The 21,550-nt window shown below is 37.0% G+C and overlaps 1 pseudogene across 1 annotated transcript; it reads right to left on the reverse strand.

The window, feature by feature from the left end:
• Nucleotides 1–1,873: 1,873 nt before the first annotated feature.
• On the reverse strand, nucleotides 1,874–21,342 carry LOC309665230 (V-type proton ATPase subunit B, brain isoform-like; annotated as a pseudogene). The gene is made up of 14 exons (XR_014268455.1): nucleotides 21,333–21,342; nucleotides 20,520–20,575; nucleotides 16,125–16,223; nucleotides 14,930–15,023; nucleotides 14,721–14,798; nucleotides 14,111–14,250; nucleotides 13,677–13,776; nucleotides 13,196–13,307; nucleotides 12,427–12,550; nucleotides 10,677–10,827; nucleotides 8,804–8,886; nucleotides 7,422–7,526; nucleotides 6,448–6,577; nucleotides 1,874–4,501 (listed from the first exon to the last, which is right to left on the reverse strand). The product of XR_014268455.1 is annotated as a V-type proton ATPase subunit B, brain isoform-like (transcript).
• Between the last annotated feature and the right edge of the window lie 208 nt (nucleotides 21,343–21,550).

The following is a 21,550-nucleotide window of genomic DNA, read 5'->3' on the forward strand; positions in this document are numbered from 1 at the left end:
GGGCAGGGCTAACTTGTTCAAAACTGCCTCCCTGCAGGAGGAAGGCCGGCCTTCCTCAAGACTTCATGGACACTACCCATAGCCAGGGCTTAAGGCTGTCATAGCTGGTGACTCAGCCATGGGCCTACTGAGCAATACAGCTGCAACCGCAGCTTGGCTCAGCCCTGACCAGCAGGAGAGAGGCTGGGCCTCCCTCAGCCTGAGTGCTCGTTCCATGGAGAGGGACTGGACCTGGGTCCTGTGTGTCCCAGTGCTGGTCCTAGTTCCTGCCCACACGGGACCTGGGCTTCCCTGATTCTGCAATATAAACACCAGAGCCCAAAGTTTGGGTCCCTCTCCTGGACCCTGGATCCCTACTGGATCCCTGTGTGCTGGCCCAGAACAAAGTGTGCAGTGGGGACCCACAAACTCCCCACTATTCCTGTGACTGTGAACTGCCCCTGATAAACATGGCTCCAGCAGCCAGGGTTACATATTTTTAGGGAACTCTCTTATGGTTACAAGTGCAAAAGACTGAGAACTACTATGTAAAACTAATACTTGAAAACTTCACTCCAGTGATATTTGAAGAACCTCTATAAAATAACTAAACAAACACAATCGCATTTTATTCCACTGTGTCCACAGTCTAAGCTTTAAATTGTATAAAAATGAGAACAAGAAGTAGAATGCCTCCAAACATTTGGAAATTAAGATGCACACTTCTAAATAATCCATGGTTAAAGAGGAATTTCAAGGAAAAATTTTAACATAAATAGAACTGAGTGAAAATGAAAATACAACACATAAAATGTGGAAGGATCCAGACAAAACACTATTAAGAGGGAAACGAATGGCACTAAATGCTTATAATAGAAAAGAGGGAAGGTCTCAGATCAATAATCTAAGCTTTCACACACGGAAACGGGAAAAAAATTGCACAATAAAATCAACACATGAAGAAGGAAGCAAATAACAATACACTCTGATCAAATGGAGTCTATTCTCGGAACACAAGCTTGGTTTACTATTCAAAAATCATCAGCGTAATTTGCCATATTAATAGATTGAAGAAGAAAATCTACATGGCCACATCAATTAATGAAGAAAAAGCATTTGATGAACTTCAACACACATTCATGTCAGAAGCTCTCAGAAATCAAGGAATAGAAGGGCTCTACTTCAACCCAGTAAAGAATATCTACAAAAAACCGACAGTGAACATCATACTTAATGGTGAGAGAATGAATGTTTTCCTCCTAAATTCAAAAGAAGGTCAGAATGTCCTCTTTCATCTCTCCTTTTCAACTTAGTACTGTAGGTACTAGCCAGTGCAACATGGCAAGAAAAAGAAAGAAAGACACACAGATTAGAAAGGAAGAAATATTACGGTCCATACTCATGGATAGCATGACTGTCTGCATAGAAAATCCCAAGGAATCTCTAAGAAGCAATTAATAAGTGGCAATTATTTTAACAAAGTCTCAGGATACAAGATCAACACAAAAACATTAGTCATATTTCCAAATATTAACAATGAACAACTGGAAACCAAAACTAAAAACACAATGCCGGGGCTTCCCTGGTGGCGCAGTGGTTGAGAATCTGCCTGCCAATGCAGGGGACACGGGTTTGAGCCCTGGTCTGGGAAGATCCCACATGCCGTGGAGTGACTAGGCCCGTGAGCCACAACTACTGAGCCTGTGCGTCTGGAGCCTGTGCTCTGCAACAAGAGAGGCCGCGACAGTGAGAGGCCCGCACACCGCGATGAAGAGTGGCCCCCTCTCGCCACAACTAGAGAAAGCCGTCGCACAGAAACGAAGACCCAACACAGACAAAAATAAAAAAAGAAAAATTAAAAAAAAAAACCAACACAATGCTTCCAAAACATGAAATATTTGATTATAAATATTTTAATAGAGGATCTGTATGATACAACCAAACAAGACCTAAATCAATGGAGAGACATATCGCATTCATGGATTGGAAGACTCAACATAATAAAAGGTCAACTTCCAACAGAATTTTTTTGTCAACATGGACAAGCTTATTCTAAAATGTATGAACAAAAGGTAAAGGCAAAGGAACCAGAATAAGTAAAACAATTTTGAGAAAGCAGAATATAGTTAGAGGATATTAAGACCTACTGTAAAGCTATAAGTAAGACAGTGTGGTATTGGTGGAAGGATAGATACATAGTTCAATGAATAGGATAGAGAATACAGAAATAGACACATGCCAATACAACAAACTGTTTTTTTTTTTACATAAGTTAAAAAGCGATATAAAAAGCAAAATCTCTAGTCCTTATAATAACCTAAAAGGAATACAAATCTGTTAAATGACTAAGCAAGACCATACAGTTAGTGGCAGCACCAGAATCAGAACACAGGTCTAACTACTCTTGCTATGACTGAGCCTCTTCCTCTACATCTCCTAAATGTCACTCTGAGTTGAAGAGGGGAAAGAAATGGGAGACCACCGTGATGCCACATCCCTGTGCTTTAACAAGTATGTTTCCTTTATATACTGGACCATCTATTTCAGATTTTATTTGAAGCAAGTTTTGGCTTGCTTCAGTATGTATTTCATTTTCCATTTATTACCCTCTTTCATTCATGGCAGACAGGCTCTAGAGGTCCTGAGAATGTCTGAAACAAAGAATGCTATAAAACACCTTAGTAACTCTCGAAAATGCTAAGTGGACCCTGAATCAAAACTTCAAGTTTCAGAGAACTTACAGCCACTAACGATCTGCAAAACAAACAAATAAACAAACAAACAACCCCACACCCTAGCAACTCTCAACCTTGGATCAAACTATAATATGTTGGAAGAGGTATTACTGAAAAGAGCTTGAAAGGGCAGCCTAAAAGGCAGAGAGTACAGAACATGGGCCATGTCCCTGTAAAGGGGACATGGTTCATAATATTGTGAATCAAGGGGTTGGTTCACAATACTGGTTATGATGTTCAAAACTGTCAATCAAAGAGAGGTGCATTATTATATATTTGCTTGTTGCTATTGCTTTTCTGATTAGAAGATACAGAGTCACTTTAGGTAACTTCCATTTAATTTAATATTTATCTTCATTTTATATCCAGGTCACATTTTCTACATCAAAATATAATCATGCTGACTCCCCCCACCCCCTACACCCTCAGAGAAAAAAAGTGAAGAACTTTACACAACTTGAAAGAAAGATGGAATGCACAGAGAAGTTGCTACTGCACCCAAGTAACAAAGAACACAGAGAGACCAAACAGTAGACATGTCAGAAGTGCACAGAAGACAGCTCAGGGCTCGCAGCAGGAAGGAGGAGGAATTAAAAGACTAAAGCTTTTAAATGCTATCACTTGTGCCACAAGATTACCCTGAAAAGGCAGATAGGTCAGAAAGCAGGACCAAATAGGGGATTTTCCAAAGGCTGCTATCTAACAGAGTTTAAAATATCCATAGATTATATATATATATATATAAAAGATTCCATACACAGAAGAGATTTCTCTTCCCCACCTTGCCTTTAGCATCCGGTCAACACTTTAGAAACTTAAAACCACTGTTAGCATGTCCGAATGTAGAACCGATATAGGTTTTTTCTTTCTTAAAAAATTGTATCCCAACTCTTTCCAACCAAGAATTCTATTAATTATTTTCATTATGATTCCTCTGCATGGAAACCCAGTAAGGGATCATCAAGACAGGGCATCTCACTACTATCAGATCAATGCCAGTTGGGCAAAAGCTGCATGATTCTGTGTTACTCAGAGGGAGGGAGAACAGTAAGACACAGGAGTTGAAACTTATCCCCACCAAAGAGGAAAAGGAAACTCCTTTTCTAACCTATTCATTAAATAGGAAACAGCAGGTGGACAGGAAAAGCCATCTGCTTAGAGCAGACCCAGAGGCACACCAAAGTCTAAAAACAAGCGCTCAGGAAAGCGTCTCGGCTCGGAGAGGAAGCGTCTTTCAGACCCTATCTTGTCCCTAGTTTGGAGATCAAAGCATTGTAACTTCAGATAGTGATACTCTGGAGGGGGTGGACGGGGAAGGTCTGAGAGACCCAAATAATGAGGACACTAGGCAGCTAACTACACCACTACGTACAAATACACACATCAGTAAGAAAACCTCACCTCCAACCCTCAGCTACTTTAAACAAAGCACTGCAGTTCCAGGTTTTCGGAACAGGGGATATTTTAAAGTCTGCTAGCAGTTTAAAACATTGCAACACTGGCACAATATGTTACCTATTCTTTGTTTTTAATTACAGGGTAACACAGTAAACTCCAACACAAAGGTGGGGATGGGGGAGTGCAAAAGGAATAAAGAAAACAGAACCAGTATTTCACAAGAGCATCAAGCCAGTGATGAAGTAGCAGCTAATGCTTTGCAGAGTCTCGAGGGTAGAATTCGCTCAAGGTGCTCTGAGGGATTCTCTTCAGCATTTCTTTGGGGAAGATTCGGAGCAGTTGCCAGCCAATGTCCAAAGTCTCATAGACAGTGCGGTTTTCGTAAGGACCTTACAAAAAATTGAGATTAGATGAATAAAGGCCAAGTACTTCCAACTTATCAGCGTTATTCAAAATTTATTGTTATGGGTCTAGCACTGTGAGCATGAAGTATAAAAAAGAGATACAAAGCAGTCAGGTCTCCCAGGACTGGATGTGACCAAATGTGGAAATGAGGGTCTAGACAGTAAGTACCCCTGGGAATCAGAGAAAAGGGAGAAAGCCCGCAGGCGAGACGTTGGGCGCGTGCGTGCGTGCGTGCGTGCGTGTGTGTGTTTAACAACGGGTGGGATCTAAAAACACTCCACGGAATAATGGAAACTAGACCCAGAGTTTTGTCCAGAGAGTAGTGAGAAAAGCAGTTTCCCAGCAACACAGGCTGACCTGAAGGAGGCTAGTACAGATACTTAGAAGGCCTTAAATGCCAATGAAGCACCTGAATAGGTCCACGTGAAAGTTTTCAAACTTGCTATTGCTATTATTATTTTTAATAGCAGAATCATTCTTATCCTGCAAATAAATCTCATTTTTTAACTAAGGAGTTAGAGTGGCTAGAGTTCTGCATTCTTTTCTCGACCAGAATAATTTTTATCTTTTTAAGATATTAAGGTTCTGCATAAATTTTTTTTTTTTTTTTTTTTTTTTAGAAAACCCAACAATCATATGTTCTGGGGATTTTAATGGTACTTAAAAAATGTATCACACAAATAGAAAAGTGCACAAATCCTAAGTGTGCAGCTGATGCATTATTCCAAAATAAACACATCGTTTGTAAGTATCACTGAGGTCAAAAATAGAATTTACCAGCATTAGCAGGGGTGGTAGGGAAGAGACCAAACAAAACAGCTTGAAAGCCCTACACATGCTGTGTAATAAAAACCATTATAGACTTTTTAACAGAAGGACAATCAATAAAATTAATACTAAATTTACCCCGGCAATGGCACATAGAGAGTCAGGGAGACTGGTGAAGATGCTGGCACTAACGGCCAAGGATGATGGGACAAAGGTCTGGACTAGGTCTTGGGACACAAAGAGTGGTCAGAGATCAGCAGCTTCAACATCGCCCAGGAACTTGTCAAAATACAGGCTCTCTGGCCCCACCCACACCTACCGAATCACAATCTGCACTTCAACAAGATCCCTGGTAGATTCAAAAGCATATTCAACTTTGAGAAACACTGGCCTAAGTTTTTTTAATAGGAATGAAAAGAGAACAGGATAAGATGTTTCAAAGGAGAACAATGGAAATTAGCAAATATTTGATGACTGGAGAATAAATGAAGAGGGTTAAGAATGCCCAATTCCTGAGCTTGGGCTAACTAGGGTAATGGTCATGCCAGAGGTAGACAGACATTGAAAAGGGAATTGCTAGGCAGGTGGTCAGTTGGGAAAAGACTTTGGTTCTCACCACGCTGAGCCAGAGAGGATGGTGGCATAAACACAGGCTTCCTAGCTGGAGATGTGGGATTAGAGCTTCAGAAAGAGGGTCAAGGCTCATACATAGCAAGTTAGTCATCAGCATAGGGGGAAAAAGCACAGAAAGAACAGGTAATTAAGCCTTTGGGAACATTAACAATTAAGAAGCAGGAAGATAAGAAATCAGGAGGATGAAAACAGAGGGACTGGGAAAGTCCAAAACCCCCAAAGCCAGAGGAGAGCATTGCAGAGAGGTTAAGAGCGAGGAGAAGTGGCAATGGAGGTAGGAGAGCAGAAGGCCGGTTGTAAGGAAGATAAAAAATAAGACAGGAGCTAAATAAATGGATAAAGAAATTGAAGGTAGAGGGGAAGGAACCAGAGGGCTAAGAACAAAGACATGGCAGGCGGCTGGAAGAACCTCTTCTCTACTCAGAAGGAAAATTGTATGGAGACCAATGTAAATTCTCTCAGACTAGGAAAGAAGTCCTCAAAACTACATATGATGCTGTTTCTATTCATAGGAAAATAGTAATCTTACCCTGAGCAATGAAGTTCCTCCCAAACTTCTGCAGAAATTCCAAGTAAAGCACATCATCTGAGGTAAGGGCTTCTTCTCCAACTACGGCTTTCATGGCCTGCACATCCTTACCAATAGCATAGCATGCATACTAAAGAGAAAAAAGGTTTACATGAACCTTTATAAATGGTAACGGTACTCTGGGCATTGTAAGTGTATTGCTGTAGCTATCTTCACAGTATTTCACATTATTTCCAAACATAATTCACATATGCAAGTATTGGAAAGACTTTATTATACAGCAGTCTCACTAAGGAAGGAGTCTTCAGGCATGCAATACATAGACATTACTAACACTCTACAAAAAATACACTCCCTCAATATATCAATGAGCTTCCATTTTGTAGAGCATTTAAAAATCACAACTTACACAATAGGAGAAATCCATCTCTAAATTCTATTCAAAAAAAAAATATCTGTGTTATCAGTAGGTTTATTTATCATTTCTACTTTAAGGTCAAATGTATTTTTCTTTAATTATGCTTGGTATACAATCTCAGGACTATAGAAACCAAGGATTTCATAGAATATACACAGCTGTATCCCTTAGCGTTCTGGTGATTGCCTAATATGTTAAACAAAAAATTAGTTAGAATAGTCTTTCAGAAATACTCTATAATAAAGGTTACTAATAAAAACAAAATCGTCTTATGCCTTTTTTATTTAAAAACTACCTCATACAGCATTAGAGGTGGGTTTCAAGCATGTGATCTTTAATCTTTGTCATGAGCAGTTATCCTTATGAAAAAGACTGTTTGGCTCTAATGAATGTTTCTGTATTCCAGTATTCTATATTATATATTCTATATTAAAATTCTACTTTGATGGGGGGAGAAGAAAAGTGATATGGAAGAAAGACAAGAGGTATAAGACAGCAGCATGAACTGAGAAAGTATTCATTTCTTTAAACACAATCCTGGAGAAAACATACGTACCAGCTGGTTAGATACATCGGCGTGATCCTTTCTGGTCATACCTTCTCCAGTAGCAGACTTCATTCACTGAGACAACGAGGGCAGCACATTAATAGGCGGGTAAATCTTGGGTAAAAGGGGAAGGGGGAAAATATTATATTTAAGTACAAAATTCAAGCTTTACTGGTAGTAAAGGAGGATTTTGAAACTCATTTTTATTGCTTAAATTGCATAAAACTGCTACATTTGTTTCCTAGGTGATTCCTAATATCTCTTCCTGGTAAGAAAAGGAAGTAAGAAACATTTTACAGGTTAAGATTTCTTTTTGAGAATCAAATCCAAAAAGTAAAATCTACAAAACAGTACAAGAGTCTATTAAAAAACTGAATTTTCAACATCTGCCTACAATAGCAAATCCAAATGGTCTTCTGAACTCTGACTCATAAAATCACACATAAAAAGATTAACAATAATTTCACCTAAAAGCTGATATCAGAAGCTGGCATCTACTAAAGAACCAATAAAAAATCTGTTTTTGATTATTCAGTCATAAAAAAGAATGAAATCTTGCTGTTTGCAACATCATGGATGGACCTTTAGGGCACTATGCTAAGTGAAATAAGCCAGACAGAAAAAGATAAATACCATATAATCTCACATATATGGGACCTTAAAAAACAAACAAAAAAATGTCAAGCTCACGGATAGAGAACAGACTGGTGGCTGCCTGAGGCAGGGGATGAGTGAGCCAAATGGGTGAGGGAGGTTAAAAGGTACAAACTTCCAGTTATCAAATGAGTAAGTCATGGGGATGGAACTTTCACAGCATGGTGACTATGTACGTTAATAATACTGTATTGCATACTTAAAGGTAGCTAGAAGAGTGGCTCTTCAAAATTCTCATCACAAGAAAAAAAGTGTTGTAACTATGTGAGGTGGTGGATGTTAAGTGGACTTATTGTGGTGATCACTCTGCAACATATACAAACATCAAATCATGACATTGTACACCTGCGACCAATGTAATGTTACGTCAATTATACCTCAATTAAAAAAATTTTAACAATAAAAGACAAAGAAGAAACTCTGAAAAATCTGTTCTTGTATTAATAACAAAAGTGGTAGATTATACCGTTATGGAACAGAAGACCCAAAAAAGTTCTTTGAACAACTCACTCCATTTTAAGGCATAATAAAGAAAGTGGAAATTTAATTCTTAATTCTGGCACTCTTTTCCACACCAGGATTTTAGTATTACAGAAATGACAATTTTATAGCCATATTAAAAACAATTCAATTTGATATTTTCTAAATAAATAATTCCTAAGAGCAACGTCAGAGTCACTAAAGAATAACTGAAGAATAGATCTGTAGGCTTAGAGCATCATTCAACTCTCAAATACCTGTCTGTTGTGTAGCTGTCTGTCCACATAGATCTGCCCCTCTGTAATATATCCAGTCAAGTCAGGGATGGGGTGAGTGATATCTACCAGAGAAAGACACCTGATGTTAGTTAAAGTGTCCATCTCATATAAACAAAACCACAGGAAGTCAATCTGCACTACTTAAAACAGTGCTATAGAAAATAGTTTCCTGTGATGATGGAAAAGTGCTTTATCTGTGCTGTCCAATATGGCAGCCACTGGTCAAATGTGGCTACTGAACATGTGAAATGCGGCTAATGTGACCGAAAAACTTTATTTCAAGCTTTATCTGATTTTAATGAACTTTAGAACTTAAACAGCCAAATGTGGCTAGAGGTTACCGTATTGGCCAGTCTCACTTATTTGGTTGCAGCACAGTTAGACATGTGTTGGCACAAGTTAAATTAGCTATCTTCATAAAAAGTACTATTTCTCCTAGTTATGCTCTCTCTCCCCCAAATATAAAGTTCCATTTTAAACACAAAGTTCATTTGCAGAGATTTGCCAATTTGATGTACACTGAGAGAACATTCTCAGTCCATAAGCTATCCCAGAGGGATACACAACATTTCAACATGGAAAATACGGAGAGGCTCAACAAGTTAAGCAACACTACACAGGCAGCACCACGCAGGTCCTACAGAGCAAGACATCTCTAAGTCTGTTAAATTACAGAGAGTAATTTTGTAGCTACTTCCTTGGAACAAATCATTTTCACATCAGAGGTAGTATTCAGACTGCCTGGGTTTTTTTGTTTTGTTTTTTTTTTTTAATTTATTAATTTATTTACTTTTGGCTGTGTTGGGTCTTCGTTGCTGCGCAACGGCTTTCACTTGTTGCGGTGAGCGGGGGTGGGGGGGCTACTCTTCATTGCGGTGCGCGGGCTTCTCGTGGTGGCTTCTCTTGTTGTGGAGCACAGGCTCTAGGCATGCGGGCTTCAGTAGTTGTGGCGCACGGGCTCAGTAGATGTGGCGCACAGGCTTAGTTGCTCTGCAGCATGTGGGATCTTCCCGGACCAGGGCTGGAACCCGTGTCCCCTGCATTGGCAGGCGGATTCTTAACCACTGTGCCACCAGGGAAGCCCCTGCCTGGGTTCTAAAGCCGCCACTTCCTAACTGTGACACTGTACCTCCCTGTGCCTCACACGAGAGCATCTAAAAAGTCGCTATGAAAATCAAATGAGTCAAAACTTACAAAACACTTAGAACAGTGCTCAGTTATAATGAGTTATTACTGTTTCTGAAAATAGTTTGAAAAAGTGTTTTTAAAAGACTGAGATAAAGACAAAAAGACACTAACATAAGGGGAATGCTGCAAGTCTCACCCGGGAGCTGCTGGGCATACCTCCAGGCAGGCACTGCACTGTGCACTTACACACACATGATAAAACCAAGTAATTTTTAGCAAGTCTTTGATGATCGTTCTATCTCTAGAGTCTCGTGGCATTTACCATTTGTGCTCCGTATCTGGCACTTTGGCTACCTTAAATTACTGATGCACAGACATTTAAAAAATATCCAACTAGAATGAGAGGCTTACATTAAGTAGAGCCCATACATTTTTTAAAAATTCATTTCTTTCATCTAGACCAGTGTCCTGCAAATAGTAGACACTAAATACTAGCTAATAAATAAAAATTAAAATTACAAGAAAATTTTTCTACAAAAGAATAATAATTATGGGTAGTTTTGAAATGAAAAATTTTATTAGAAACAAATCACTAAGTAAGGTAAACTTCTGGAGGATAAACTCTCAAAAGAATTTCAACTCAAAAAGATAGATGGTCTTCTCTCTTCAAATCAAAGTCCTTACAACGATTAGGGATGCTATAATCCAAAGACCCAAAACTTACCATCGTTAGGCATGGTGATAATAGGAATTTGAGTAATAGAGCCATTTCTACCTTCCACTCTACCAGCGCGTTCATATAGTGTGGCTAAATCTGTATACATGTAACCTGGGAAACCTCGTCGACCAGGAACCTCTTCCCTGGCTGCTGAAACCTGACAGTGAGTCAAGGAGAACAGTATCACATACCAGAAAATGAAAATTAAAGCTTGGTTAGAAAACATTTGTTTGAACATGCCAAATTACAAAGTTGGAAATATCATCTTATTCGTTTTAAATATCACCTCTAGAAACGATTTAGAAAAATCTAGCAACATAAATTCAGATTATTCTGCAACAAAAATGTTGACAATTGGGGACCAGAAGTTTTTTTGCTGAAATCATACTGCCATAACACAAATCTTCAAATAGCTGGCTAGAAGAAAATCTGCTTGCAATTTTATAAATCAAAGGTAGTACATTTTAAAACTAAGAGAACAGTCTCAGTTCACAAGGTTTCCTTCATGTTATGGATCTTGCCAGATTTACATAAGCTAATCCTGAAAAGATCAAAAGGGAAGGAAATACATATATCAGAAATCATCTGATGCACTTTACATACATTATTTAATTTAATCCTCACAACAACCCTATGAGGAAGTTAATGTTATTAACCCCAACTTACAACCGCAATCAAGGGCCAGATGATTTCCCTGGATCACCGCACAAGACAAGAATAGTAATAAATGGTCTTTCTCTTAGAGACATGCACACTAGAATATATGCATACATTTTAATCTACAGCCAACAAGAACTGTGAGTCATTAAGCCCAACTTCTAACCGCTACTTTGGTTCCTCCAAGAGTATGCTCCAGCAGTGCTACTCAAAGCGTGGCCTGCCTGCAGACCAGCTTTTATCAATGTGAAAGGAGATAATACAGAAAGCAAGATAAACATATAGAAAACTTTAGTGGCAATTTGATAGAATAATTGTCTGTCGAATCTAATAATACTAATAAAAGGGTTTGTAAATTGTTTTTTTTTTTTTAATTTTCACTTTTCTAATACTTATTTTTACTGCCTTTTAGAAAAGTATCTGTGATGGATGGGAGAAAAGAAGTCCTTCGATGAAAAAGCACTGTAGCCGAGTGAGATATGATGATGGATCTTAGGGAATCTTAAGCTAGATATTTATAAAGCCTGTCTCTTCAAAAGTCTTCTTCCCTTTTTTGCACACTTAAAAGAGCAAGTCACTCAAAATTTCAGTAACTTGCATTAGAACAAACACCCCACACTTCTGGATGGTAAGTGCTAGAATCTTATATTGTTTCTAAATAATCACTGAGTTTTCTAAAGGAAAAAAAAGTTCTGAAGAGGGTTCTGCCACAGTATAGTCTTTACTTATGTAAATAAATAAAAACTTACATCATTAAAAATGGAATTCTTGAAAAGGGCTAAAAACTACAGTCTGGACAGAGACAGAACTACCTGGGAGAGTAACTGATTAAATAGCTTGCATCATTTACTCTAAGAATCCAGTCTTAACCAATGGAGACAGTGAGAGTATGATAAATAGGCTAATAATTTAAATCTCGTCCTCTAATCATTTCAACTAGGTTGACAAAAGTAATATTTTCTTTTCTGATTAATTAAGGTATTCTACTAATATATGAGCAATGCATTTTAAAAAACATGATTTTAAAAAAAATGAAAACTTGCAGAGGGACAAGATAACCCTGACAAGATAATCCATTTTAATTAAGAAAAAAAATTACCTCTCGAAGTGCTTCAGCATGAGAACTCACGTCTGTTAGGATAACCAATACATGTTTCTCACACTGATAGGCCAGGAAGTGGGCCGTGGTTAGAGCCAAGCGAGGAGTGATAATTCGCTCAATACTGAAATGAAACATTAAGTCCTACGTCACTCAAACAAAAAGGCCAAAAAAAACACAAAATGATTCCAGAAATAATAGTACAGTCTCCCTTTTAAAGTTTCACATAAATTGAGGAAGGTTAAGCAATTATTACTTTAAAAGTTCTTAAGTAAGGCAGAGTTCTTTTATGCATTTACATAATAAGAATTACTTAGTGTTACACAGCTAAATTGATTTATTTGATAAATGCCCCATAATTTCTCAGAACTATATAGTTCTCAAAACTGAGCAAGAAAGGAAGAGAGAGAGAAGGAGAAAGGGATGAAAGAAGTAGGGGCCAGATTTTGCAGGTAAGAGGAAAAGGTCATTTATTGAGTATGGACTGTGTGCTAGGTAACTTACATTATTATCTCATTTCATATGCACAACAACTCTGTGAGACAAGTATTATCACATTTTATGAAAGAAGACACTGAGCTTCACAGCCTAAGTGACTTACCCAAAACCAAATAACTTGCAAGAAGCAGAGCTGGAATTTAAATACGGTTATCTCATACCTAGGCCTGTGCAGCTTTCACTCTAATGTTCTACCTCCTTAGTGTAATGTGACATTTTTGACCAGAAGGCTGCATGAATAGGGGGAAAACAGCTCTATTTGTTTACTTACGTTGGGTCGTTAGCCAAGTTCAAAAAGAGGCAGACGTTGTCCATTGAGCCATTTTCTTCAAAGTCAGGTTTGAAGAACCGGGCAGTTTCCATGTTTACCAAAATGGCAATGACTTCATCAGTGCTGGGAGAAGAAAAATTCTCAATATTTCTTTCTTTCTCTTTCCCTCCCCCCCCCCATATTTATTTCTGATGAAGGCCAAGCTATAGATCTGCACTGCTCCTTCTTTTAAAGGTTCAAGTACCCCCAAAACGTTCACAAAAGCCAACAGAGTAAACAGCTTGCTTTGGGCACAAAGGGAATTATTTTTACATTCCACAGTCAAATGCTAAATACTAATCCATGGTTTGCCCAAAATGCCAACTTGCAACTTCTCTGCCTAGAGATAAATCGAATAATATATGTGTAGTTTTCTACATTGTTCTAAGAACACAAGCACTTTTACATTTCATACTAAAACAGAAAAAGATAATACTTACACCCATAGCAGCAAATACAATCGCAAAATTTTCCTCACTGTAGTCCACTACATCTTTGGATTTTTTTACCAAACCAGCCTGGCGACAGATTTGAGCTGCAATCTGATGAGGAGTACAAAAGAACCAAGTTAAAATCTAAAATAATATTTCTACAACAAAATAATTTTACCCTAAACTTTGGGGAACTGTAATCATAAATGAAACTGGGTTGTCTTAAAGGGCTTTACCCAATGAAACTATTTTGTAATTTTTGCAGATTCCTAAGAGTAAGCAAGAAGTCAGATATGTGTAGATAAAGAGTCAATGTAATTGGATTATATAAACAGTAACATTGGGCATTTACCTTGAAAATCCTATATTTGGTTTCTCACTAAGAGTGAAGCACTCGGAAATTCTTTCTCCTTAAATTTCATACCAAACAGATTCTAGGTCTCACCGCATTGTGCGGTAAGCCAGCAGCAGAGAAGATAGGAATTTTCTGCCCCCTAGCAATACTGTTCATGCCATCTATGGCCGAAATGCCGGTCTGAATCATCTCCTCTGGATAGATCCGACACTGAGGATTGATTGGCTGGCCTAATGCATTTCCAAAAGGGAAAATTTTAATATGTCTCTACATTAAGACTACAACCATATAAAGCATATAAAGCATTTCTTTCTACTCTTAAAAAATCAGTTATTTTTGAAATCTGAAACTGTTTAAATATTCTTTTCCATTAATCTTTTGTAGATTCACAAATTATATGGTAGTAAAGTGAAATGTAATGTATAGCAAATAAGAGAGAAATCCTAATTTCAAAGCCAGTATGGCTTTTACATCTCAGATATATCCTGGTGATATTTTACAATAAATAAAATATAAAAATTTAAGATAACCTCAAGGAAAAATAAATTTATTAAATAATAAACAAAACATAATTAATCAAACATGGAGTATGTTGGTTATCTACTTAAAGTATCATAAAAATCACCCTTTCTCTGACAAAGGTATAAGATAGGTAGATGCTATTTTCCCCAAAACACAGAAACCCATTTTCTGTCCCTACCCATGATATCAAGGAAGTCTTCAGCCAGTACAACAGGACCTCTGTCGATGGGTTTTCCTGAGCCACTGAATACCCGACCTGGTAAACAGTAACGAGACAGTACAGAGTGGACAATGACTCAAATCTTCACAATCTTTAAAAAGACTTCCTGCAAAGACGTTAAAAAGGAAGCAGATCTCTGCTCAGCATGAATAATAATATCCGTTTACCAAGCATATCCTCAGACACTGGCGTTCGGAGAATATCCCCAGTAAACTCACAGGATGTCTTCTTGGCATCTATACCTGAAGTCCCTTCAAATACCTATCAAGAGAGAAAAGTAAACAGAAGGGTAAAGGAAATTTAGATCATAAGCGCTTAAGATTTATTTGTCAGCCCTTATAAAGTAAAATACATCAACGTATATACTACTTGTAGCCTCATGACTGAAGACGTGTTCATGGTGGACGACGAACCAAACTGTCAACCTCTGACCCAGAGTCATGCCTGCAGCCAAATCCATCAAGCAAGCTAAGAATGGTTTTTACATTTTTAAAGGGTTGTTTTTTAAAAAAAAAGGAAAAGAAAGCATAAGAACATGCATCAGAGACCTTAGGCACAACCCTCACAAAGTCTAAAAAATTTACTATCTGGCCCCTTACAGAAATTCTGCTGACCTCTGCTCTAGATTACTTTTTAGGGCAATATGTTATTTGAGAAAACTGGCACTTCCTATAATCAGTAACATTAAAAACTAGGAATTATCAGAGACAATTTAAAGGAGTAGACTCAGATCTCATTTTGGTTTCAGCCCATAAGCTCTGAATTCTACTTTTCATCTCTCCCCTTCTATGTGACTGTTTCATTTTATCCATTAAAAAAATTTTTTTAAAAAGCCATTTTACCAGTGGAGCTATTGGGCTAGAATGGATATTGGTGGCTGGCATTTAGCAAGAAAACATGAAAAAATACTTTTCTTCCCTCACAGCCAGTAAACAGTCGGGTCCCTGGCTTAAGATTTTTCACCTTCATGATGGTGCAAAAGCAATACACATCTGGTAGAAACCGTACTTCAGAAAAATCACATGAGAAAAAAAAAAATCACATGAGATATTTAACATTTTATTATAAAATAGGCTTTGTGTTATATGGTTTTGTGCAATCGTATGCTAATATAAGTGTTCTGGGCACCTTTAATGTAAGCTAAGCTAAGCTATGATGTTCGGTAGGTTCTGTGTACTAAATGCATTTTCAACTTACGATATTTTCAGCTTATGATGGATGTATCAAGATGTCACCCCACCTATAAGTTGATGAAGATCTGTATACTTATGTGATAATTACTAAAAAGAACTATTGGTGTTTCTTATGTTTGTTGTGATCAGAAAAACGTTCAACTGGCCAGGTTTTGAAAGCGATGCTTACCTGAACCACTGCTTTGGAACCACTAACTTCTAGAACTTGCCCACTCCTCTTCGTGCCATCAGGTAGTGTTAAGTGCACAATCTCAGCATATCTGGGAAACTAAATAGGAAAAAAATAAAGGCTCAATAACCAACATTTTAAAAGCTCCTCAAAATACTCTATATGCTCTGTCTTTCACAGCACGTATGCACATGCAGACCCCACACCTCCCCGAAGCACACAGGTATACATCCAGAGTTTAGAATATCCTCAGGTAGTGTAAGTCCTTAGAACACTGATCACTGGCACATATACTGGCAAACACAGCATAAGGTACAGAGAGAAGGATCTTAAATCTATGAAACCACGGCAATTAAATTCTTTCCTTCTGTGTGTATGTTTTTAAGCTTTGAGACTACAGAAAGTTAAAAAACTATGTTCCCACTACTCAGAAATGATGTTTGCTTCTGGGCTGTGTAATCACCTTGTGCCTTGGGAGGACAGGAATAAAATGCAACTGAACAATAAAATAATTACTATTATAATAAATAATGCTAATATTCCCTCCTCAATCTAATTCTCCTAACCAGAAATGTATTCCTCTAATCCATTTTTAATATTTTAAATTGCATGTTTCCAAAAATATACTGTAGTGTTTCACTTACCTAAATGGCAACATACTAAATGTATCATCCTGCAACTCGTTTTTTTCCCACTTCACCGTATGTTTTGGATCTGTCATAGTCATATTTACCTTATTTGATGAACAGAATCTTTTGAAAAATGCATCACTACGTTGTGTGATGTGAAGGAAAACATCTGCCAATGCATCTGTGAATCAACACTGACTGTAGGACACTTATTCTGGCGATGCTAATATGAATAAATGGGCATCTAGAATCAATGTTAGAACAGATATAGCTAAAATAAAATCAAGTGACACTACATTTTATTCAGCTGTTCTTCTACCACTGGTGTTCAAGGTTGTTCCAAATTTAAACTACTACAAACATGCTGCAATGAACATTCTCACATGTGGGCCCAAGTTTCCCTAAGGTAGCTGGTTCCGTAGTGGTGGGCTATAGGCTGTGTCCATTGTTATGTGAAATTACTCTGCAAAGGAACCTTTTACTTTACAAACTCCCTAGTAGGATAGAAAAGTATCTTTTCCCTACATCTTTGTCAATCTTACATTATTAAACTTTAATTTTTACCATTTTGATAAAATAAAAAATAGTATCTTTCAATTTGCATTTTCCTGATTCTACTAATATTGAGCATCTTTTCATGTTTACTGACAATTCAGACTTCATTTCCTATAATGGCCTTATTAATAATATCTTTTCCTCACTTTTCAACTACATCTGCTTCTTCTTATTTACTTTTAGGTAAGTTTCATAGATTCTGGATATCAATCCTTTTGCGAATATCTGCTCCCAGTCTTCCTTGTCTTTTAATTTTGTTTATGGTATCCTATCATACAGAAGTTTTTGCAATAAAATGACTTGTTTTCCTTTATGATTTGTGTCTTTTGTGTAGGAAAACCTTCCAATCTGAAGTCATAAAAATGGCCTTCTATACTGTCTTCTAATAGGTTTTTCATGTTTTGGTCTTTAATCCATCTGGATTTATTTTTGGTATGTAATTTTATTTTTCTCATTTTTATCTTTATTTTTCATACAGGAAGCCAAATACCCCAACAATATTTACTGAGTAGCACAAATGTAATTTGTGCTACAAGTAGCACGACTTGTAATGTAGCCTTTATCATTTACCAAGTCAAATTCTCAGGTGTGAGGAGAGTTGGTTTTAAGAATTTTAACTTTGCTCCACTGAACTATCTGCTTACTCCCTCACCAAATCTTTATTCTTACTGTATTTCTAACTGATTTTGTTACCTGGAGAGAATCAACATCTTTTCTATTCTGAGTCTTTCCATTCATGAATGTGGAATCTCCAGTTACTTGAAGTCTTCTTTTATGTCTTTCAACAAAGTTTCACAGTTTTTTGTAAAAAGTTCCTAATTATTCTAGTAGTTACTTCTGGCATGCAAAACACTACTGATTTCTATAGACATCCTCTGTATCCGGCAACACTGTTTTACACCATTGTTTCTAATAGTTTGTCCACTGAATGACTTGTGTTTTCTGTTTAGTTAATCATACCGCCGAGAAATGCTGACAGCTGTGCCTCTTCCTTGTGATCCCTTCTCCGCACAGCACTGATCAGGGGCCAAGCGCAGAGACAGAACACAGACGGACAGTGGTGCTGACAACAGCGGTCCTCACCTTGGTCCTGATTTAAATGGGAAGGTTGCTAGAGGCTCTCCTTAAGTACGCTGTTTGCTGTAGGTTATGGTGGATATCCTTAAAGAGGTTTGAAAAGTTTGTTCTAGCCCTTATTTCTAAGACCACCTTCTTCTTTTGTTTTGTTTTGTTTTTTAGAAACAAGTAATTTTATCAGGTACATACTCCGTATTTACTGAGAAGAGCATAAGCTTTTCTAGCTTAATCTATGAATGACCTGAATTATACTGACATTTGCTAATATCAAATCATCTTTGTATTACTGGAATAAATTCTACTTTGTCATAATCCTGTTGAGTTTTAAAGTGTATTTTTGCTAATATCCAATACATGAGAACATTTTTATTAAGAATTTTGGAATCTGTGCTTGTAAATGAGACTAGCTACATTGTTTCTTTTCTGATACTAGCCTTTGTCTGGTTTGGGAATCAAAGATGTGCTACCTTCAGAAAATGAGTTGGACAGCAGTCTCCATCATCATCTATTCTGATACAATTTGTATAAAATTATCTATTCCTTGATCCTATGTGTATGTTTTAAGTTAAAAACAGGAGCCAAAAACTAAAAACAAACAAAAAACACTCTAAATCTGGTGGTATAAAGCCATTCTTACAACTACATAAACTTTATTTACCAGTTTTTCCTCAGCTGGAGTTATACCCCAAACAAACATTCAATAAAACTTTTTCAGCTTTCTTAAAATTACTTCCCCCAAGATGTTTTCTAAGTCCTTCCCATTATTGACTCTCATAGCATCCTGCACTCACCCTTCATAGCACTTACCAATTAGACACTTAACGTATTTGTATTGTGTATTTTTGGTGCTGAGTTCAGCGCTTAACATAGTTGAAGCATGAATATTTTTAACTGTTTTTGAAAATATATTTACTAATATAAAAGCTCCATATTTTTAAAATATGAGTCAACAATTTTATCCAATAAAAAGTATATAAAAAAGAAGAAATAAAGGACAAAAAAGCAAATAATGCTTTCAATACTTCCCCCAAAAATAAAAGTGTATGCTTCATCCTTTCACAAAATATTAACGGGCTCCTGCCTAAACCCTGTACAACTTGTATACTGAGGCTTTGAATCAAACTGCAGACTAGTATGAAACTGTGGCCAGGAGTAAGCTATATGCTTAATCTTGCAATTAATTTGTATAGGTACCTTGTCATGCACAAAAATATCTTAGAGATAAAGCTGAAGAGACAGTGCACTTTGCCCTTTCCTTTAAGAAATGGTTTTCATTTTATTTTCTGCTTCCACAGGGGCCACATGCCAAACATACTTCTGCCATTACTTCTCTCCACAAACTCATAACTGTGTACCTTTCCCCCTCATCCACTCCCAACAACAACCAATGCAGAATTACTGTTCTACAGAGCATATTATACAAATTATCTCCTCTGAAGATATTTTAATCACTGAACTCAGGCAGGCGGCTTCACCCAGGGTGAAGTCTATTCAATTATAGACTATATTCTATGCCTCTTTTTCTAAGATAATTCTTATGTATAGGTGTGGCTAAAAAAAACCCATGTAACTAAAGAGTCTTTCAACAAACTGAATAAGTAAAAACTATTCTCTGCTTTATGGTTTTAGTCACTGTTGAGATAATCTGTTGTTTATTCATTACTTGAATACCAGTGTCAGGCCCTCAAAGACAAAAGTAACATTGTTTACTCACTCAAAGACCTTAAAACTTAGTAGAGAAGACAAAAATGTAACAAGTAGTTAGAACACACAGTAGTCTATGACAAGAGCCACAAGATACAGTATATCTAAATAATATCCTACAAGTCATAAAACACACAAATATTACTGTTGTTTTCCTAATAAACCTGTGAGGTATGATTAACAAACAAATAAAATTTTAAATTTTACAGACAAGGGACTCAAAGCCACAAAGAGAATCCACAACAGATCCAGTACTAGAATCCCATCTTCTGACTTCGGACCTAAAATTCTTGTCTCCATATAGCACTGACATTCCGACCAAGGAATGGCTTAAAAGAATCATAACAAAAAACTTAAAGTGTACTAAACAGTACTTAATACTATGCTTTTAACTTCTTAAATGGTTAGACGATAATGATAGTGGTATTACCTTAACATGATCTAAGATCACTAGTAGACCATTAACTCCCGATACTGTCTTGTATGCTGGAAAGAAACACAAAAAAGTCAGTTCTTGTCAAACAGGACAACAGTCGAAATGACCTCTCTGGTACTACCAAAAAGAACCTCTCTCTACTTTATCGTATCTATTATTATATGGAACACTCAAAAAGTATGAAATTTTTCATTGAATTGATAAAATATGCCTGCATCTGTACAACTTCTCATAATCCCCTTCATCAAACCAAAAACATGTTTAATTCTTACTATAAGTCACATTGTTTCAAGGACCCAGAATACAAAAACAAAGGTAAAGAGGGAGAGTTCCCACAAGAGTTCACAATTTTATATGGAGAAGGGGGAGGTAAGGGCTCTACCAGAGGTGTGCTGAGGGTCTGTGGGAGCACAGGAAAGACCCTGCAATGGTTCTCACTTAGAAGAGAAAAGAAAAAGCTTTACAGAAAAGGTAGCACTTAGCAAAGTAGATAGAGAAGGAGAAGGGAATCCTTAACTTTAAGCAGAAGTGACAAAACTCACAAAAGAAATCTGACAAAATGTAGTCTGTTAAGATAAAATGCCATGATTAAATAGTATCATAAAAACTATGAAAAAAAAAGGAGTTTATGAAGGGGGATGGAATGAAAGGTCAGAGATCATATAAGTATCCTTTAAAAAAAAAAAAAGTCAAACGTTACTGTCATTGTAGAAGCTTTTATTTTCTACTGCAAATTATGCCCTAGCAACAAACTACCCAAATCTCTCATTTTAGAAAGGAGGTAGCTGTCATTGAATTGTATCACACCTACATACATGCCGAATATAATGAATGGTAATCAGGTATAAATCAGAACAGTCAGGAAAGCAATTCTAACAATGTCAGAATTAACTAAATTTCATGATCAGAAAAGCTGAAAAAACAAATGAAGTGTTTACAAGACCTAAAATAATGTCTAAGAAGCTGTCAACCAACTGGGAATTTTTCACTTGCTTGATTTCTTATGATGTCTTAGACAGAAATTT

The sequence above is a fragment of the Balaenoptera physalus genome (assembly GCF_965194825.1).
Source record: "Balaenoptera physalus genome assembly, chromosome: 7".
Lineage (NCBI taxonomy): Eukaryota > Metazoa > Chordata > Mammalia > Artiodactyla > Balaenopteridae > Balaenoptera > Balaenoptera physalus.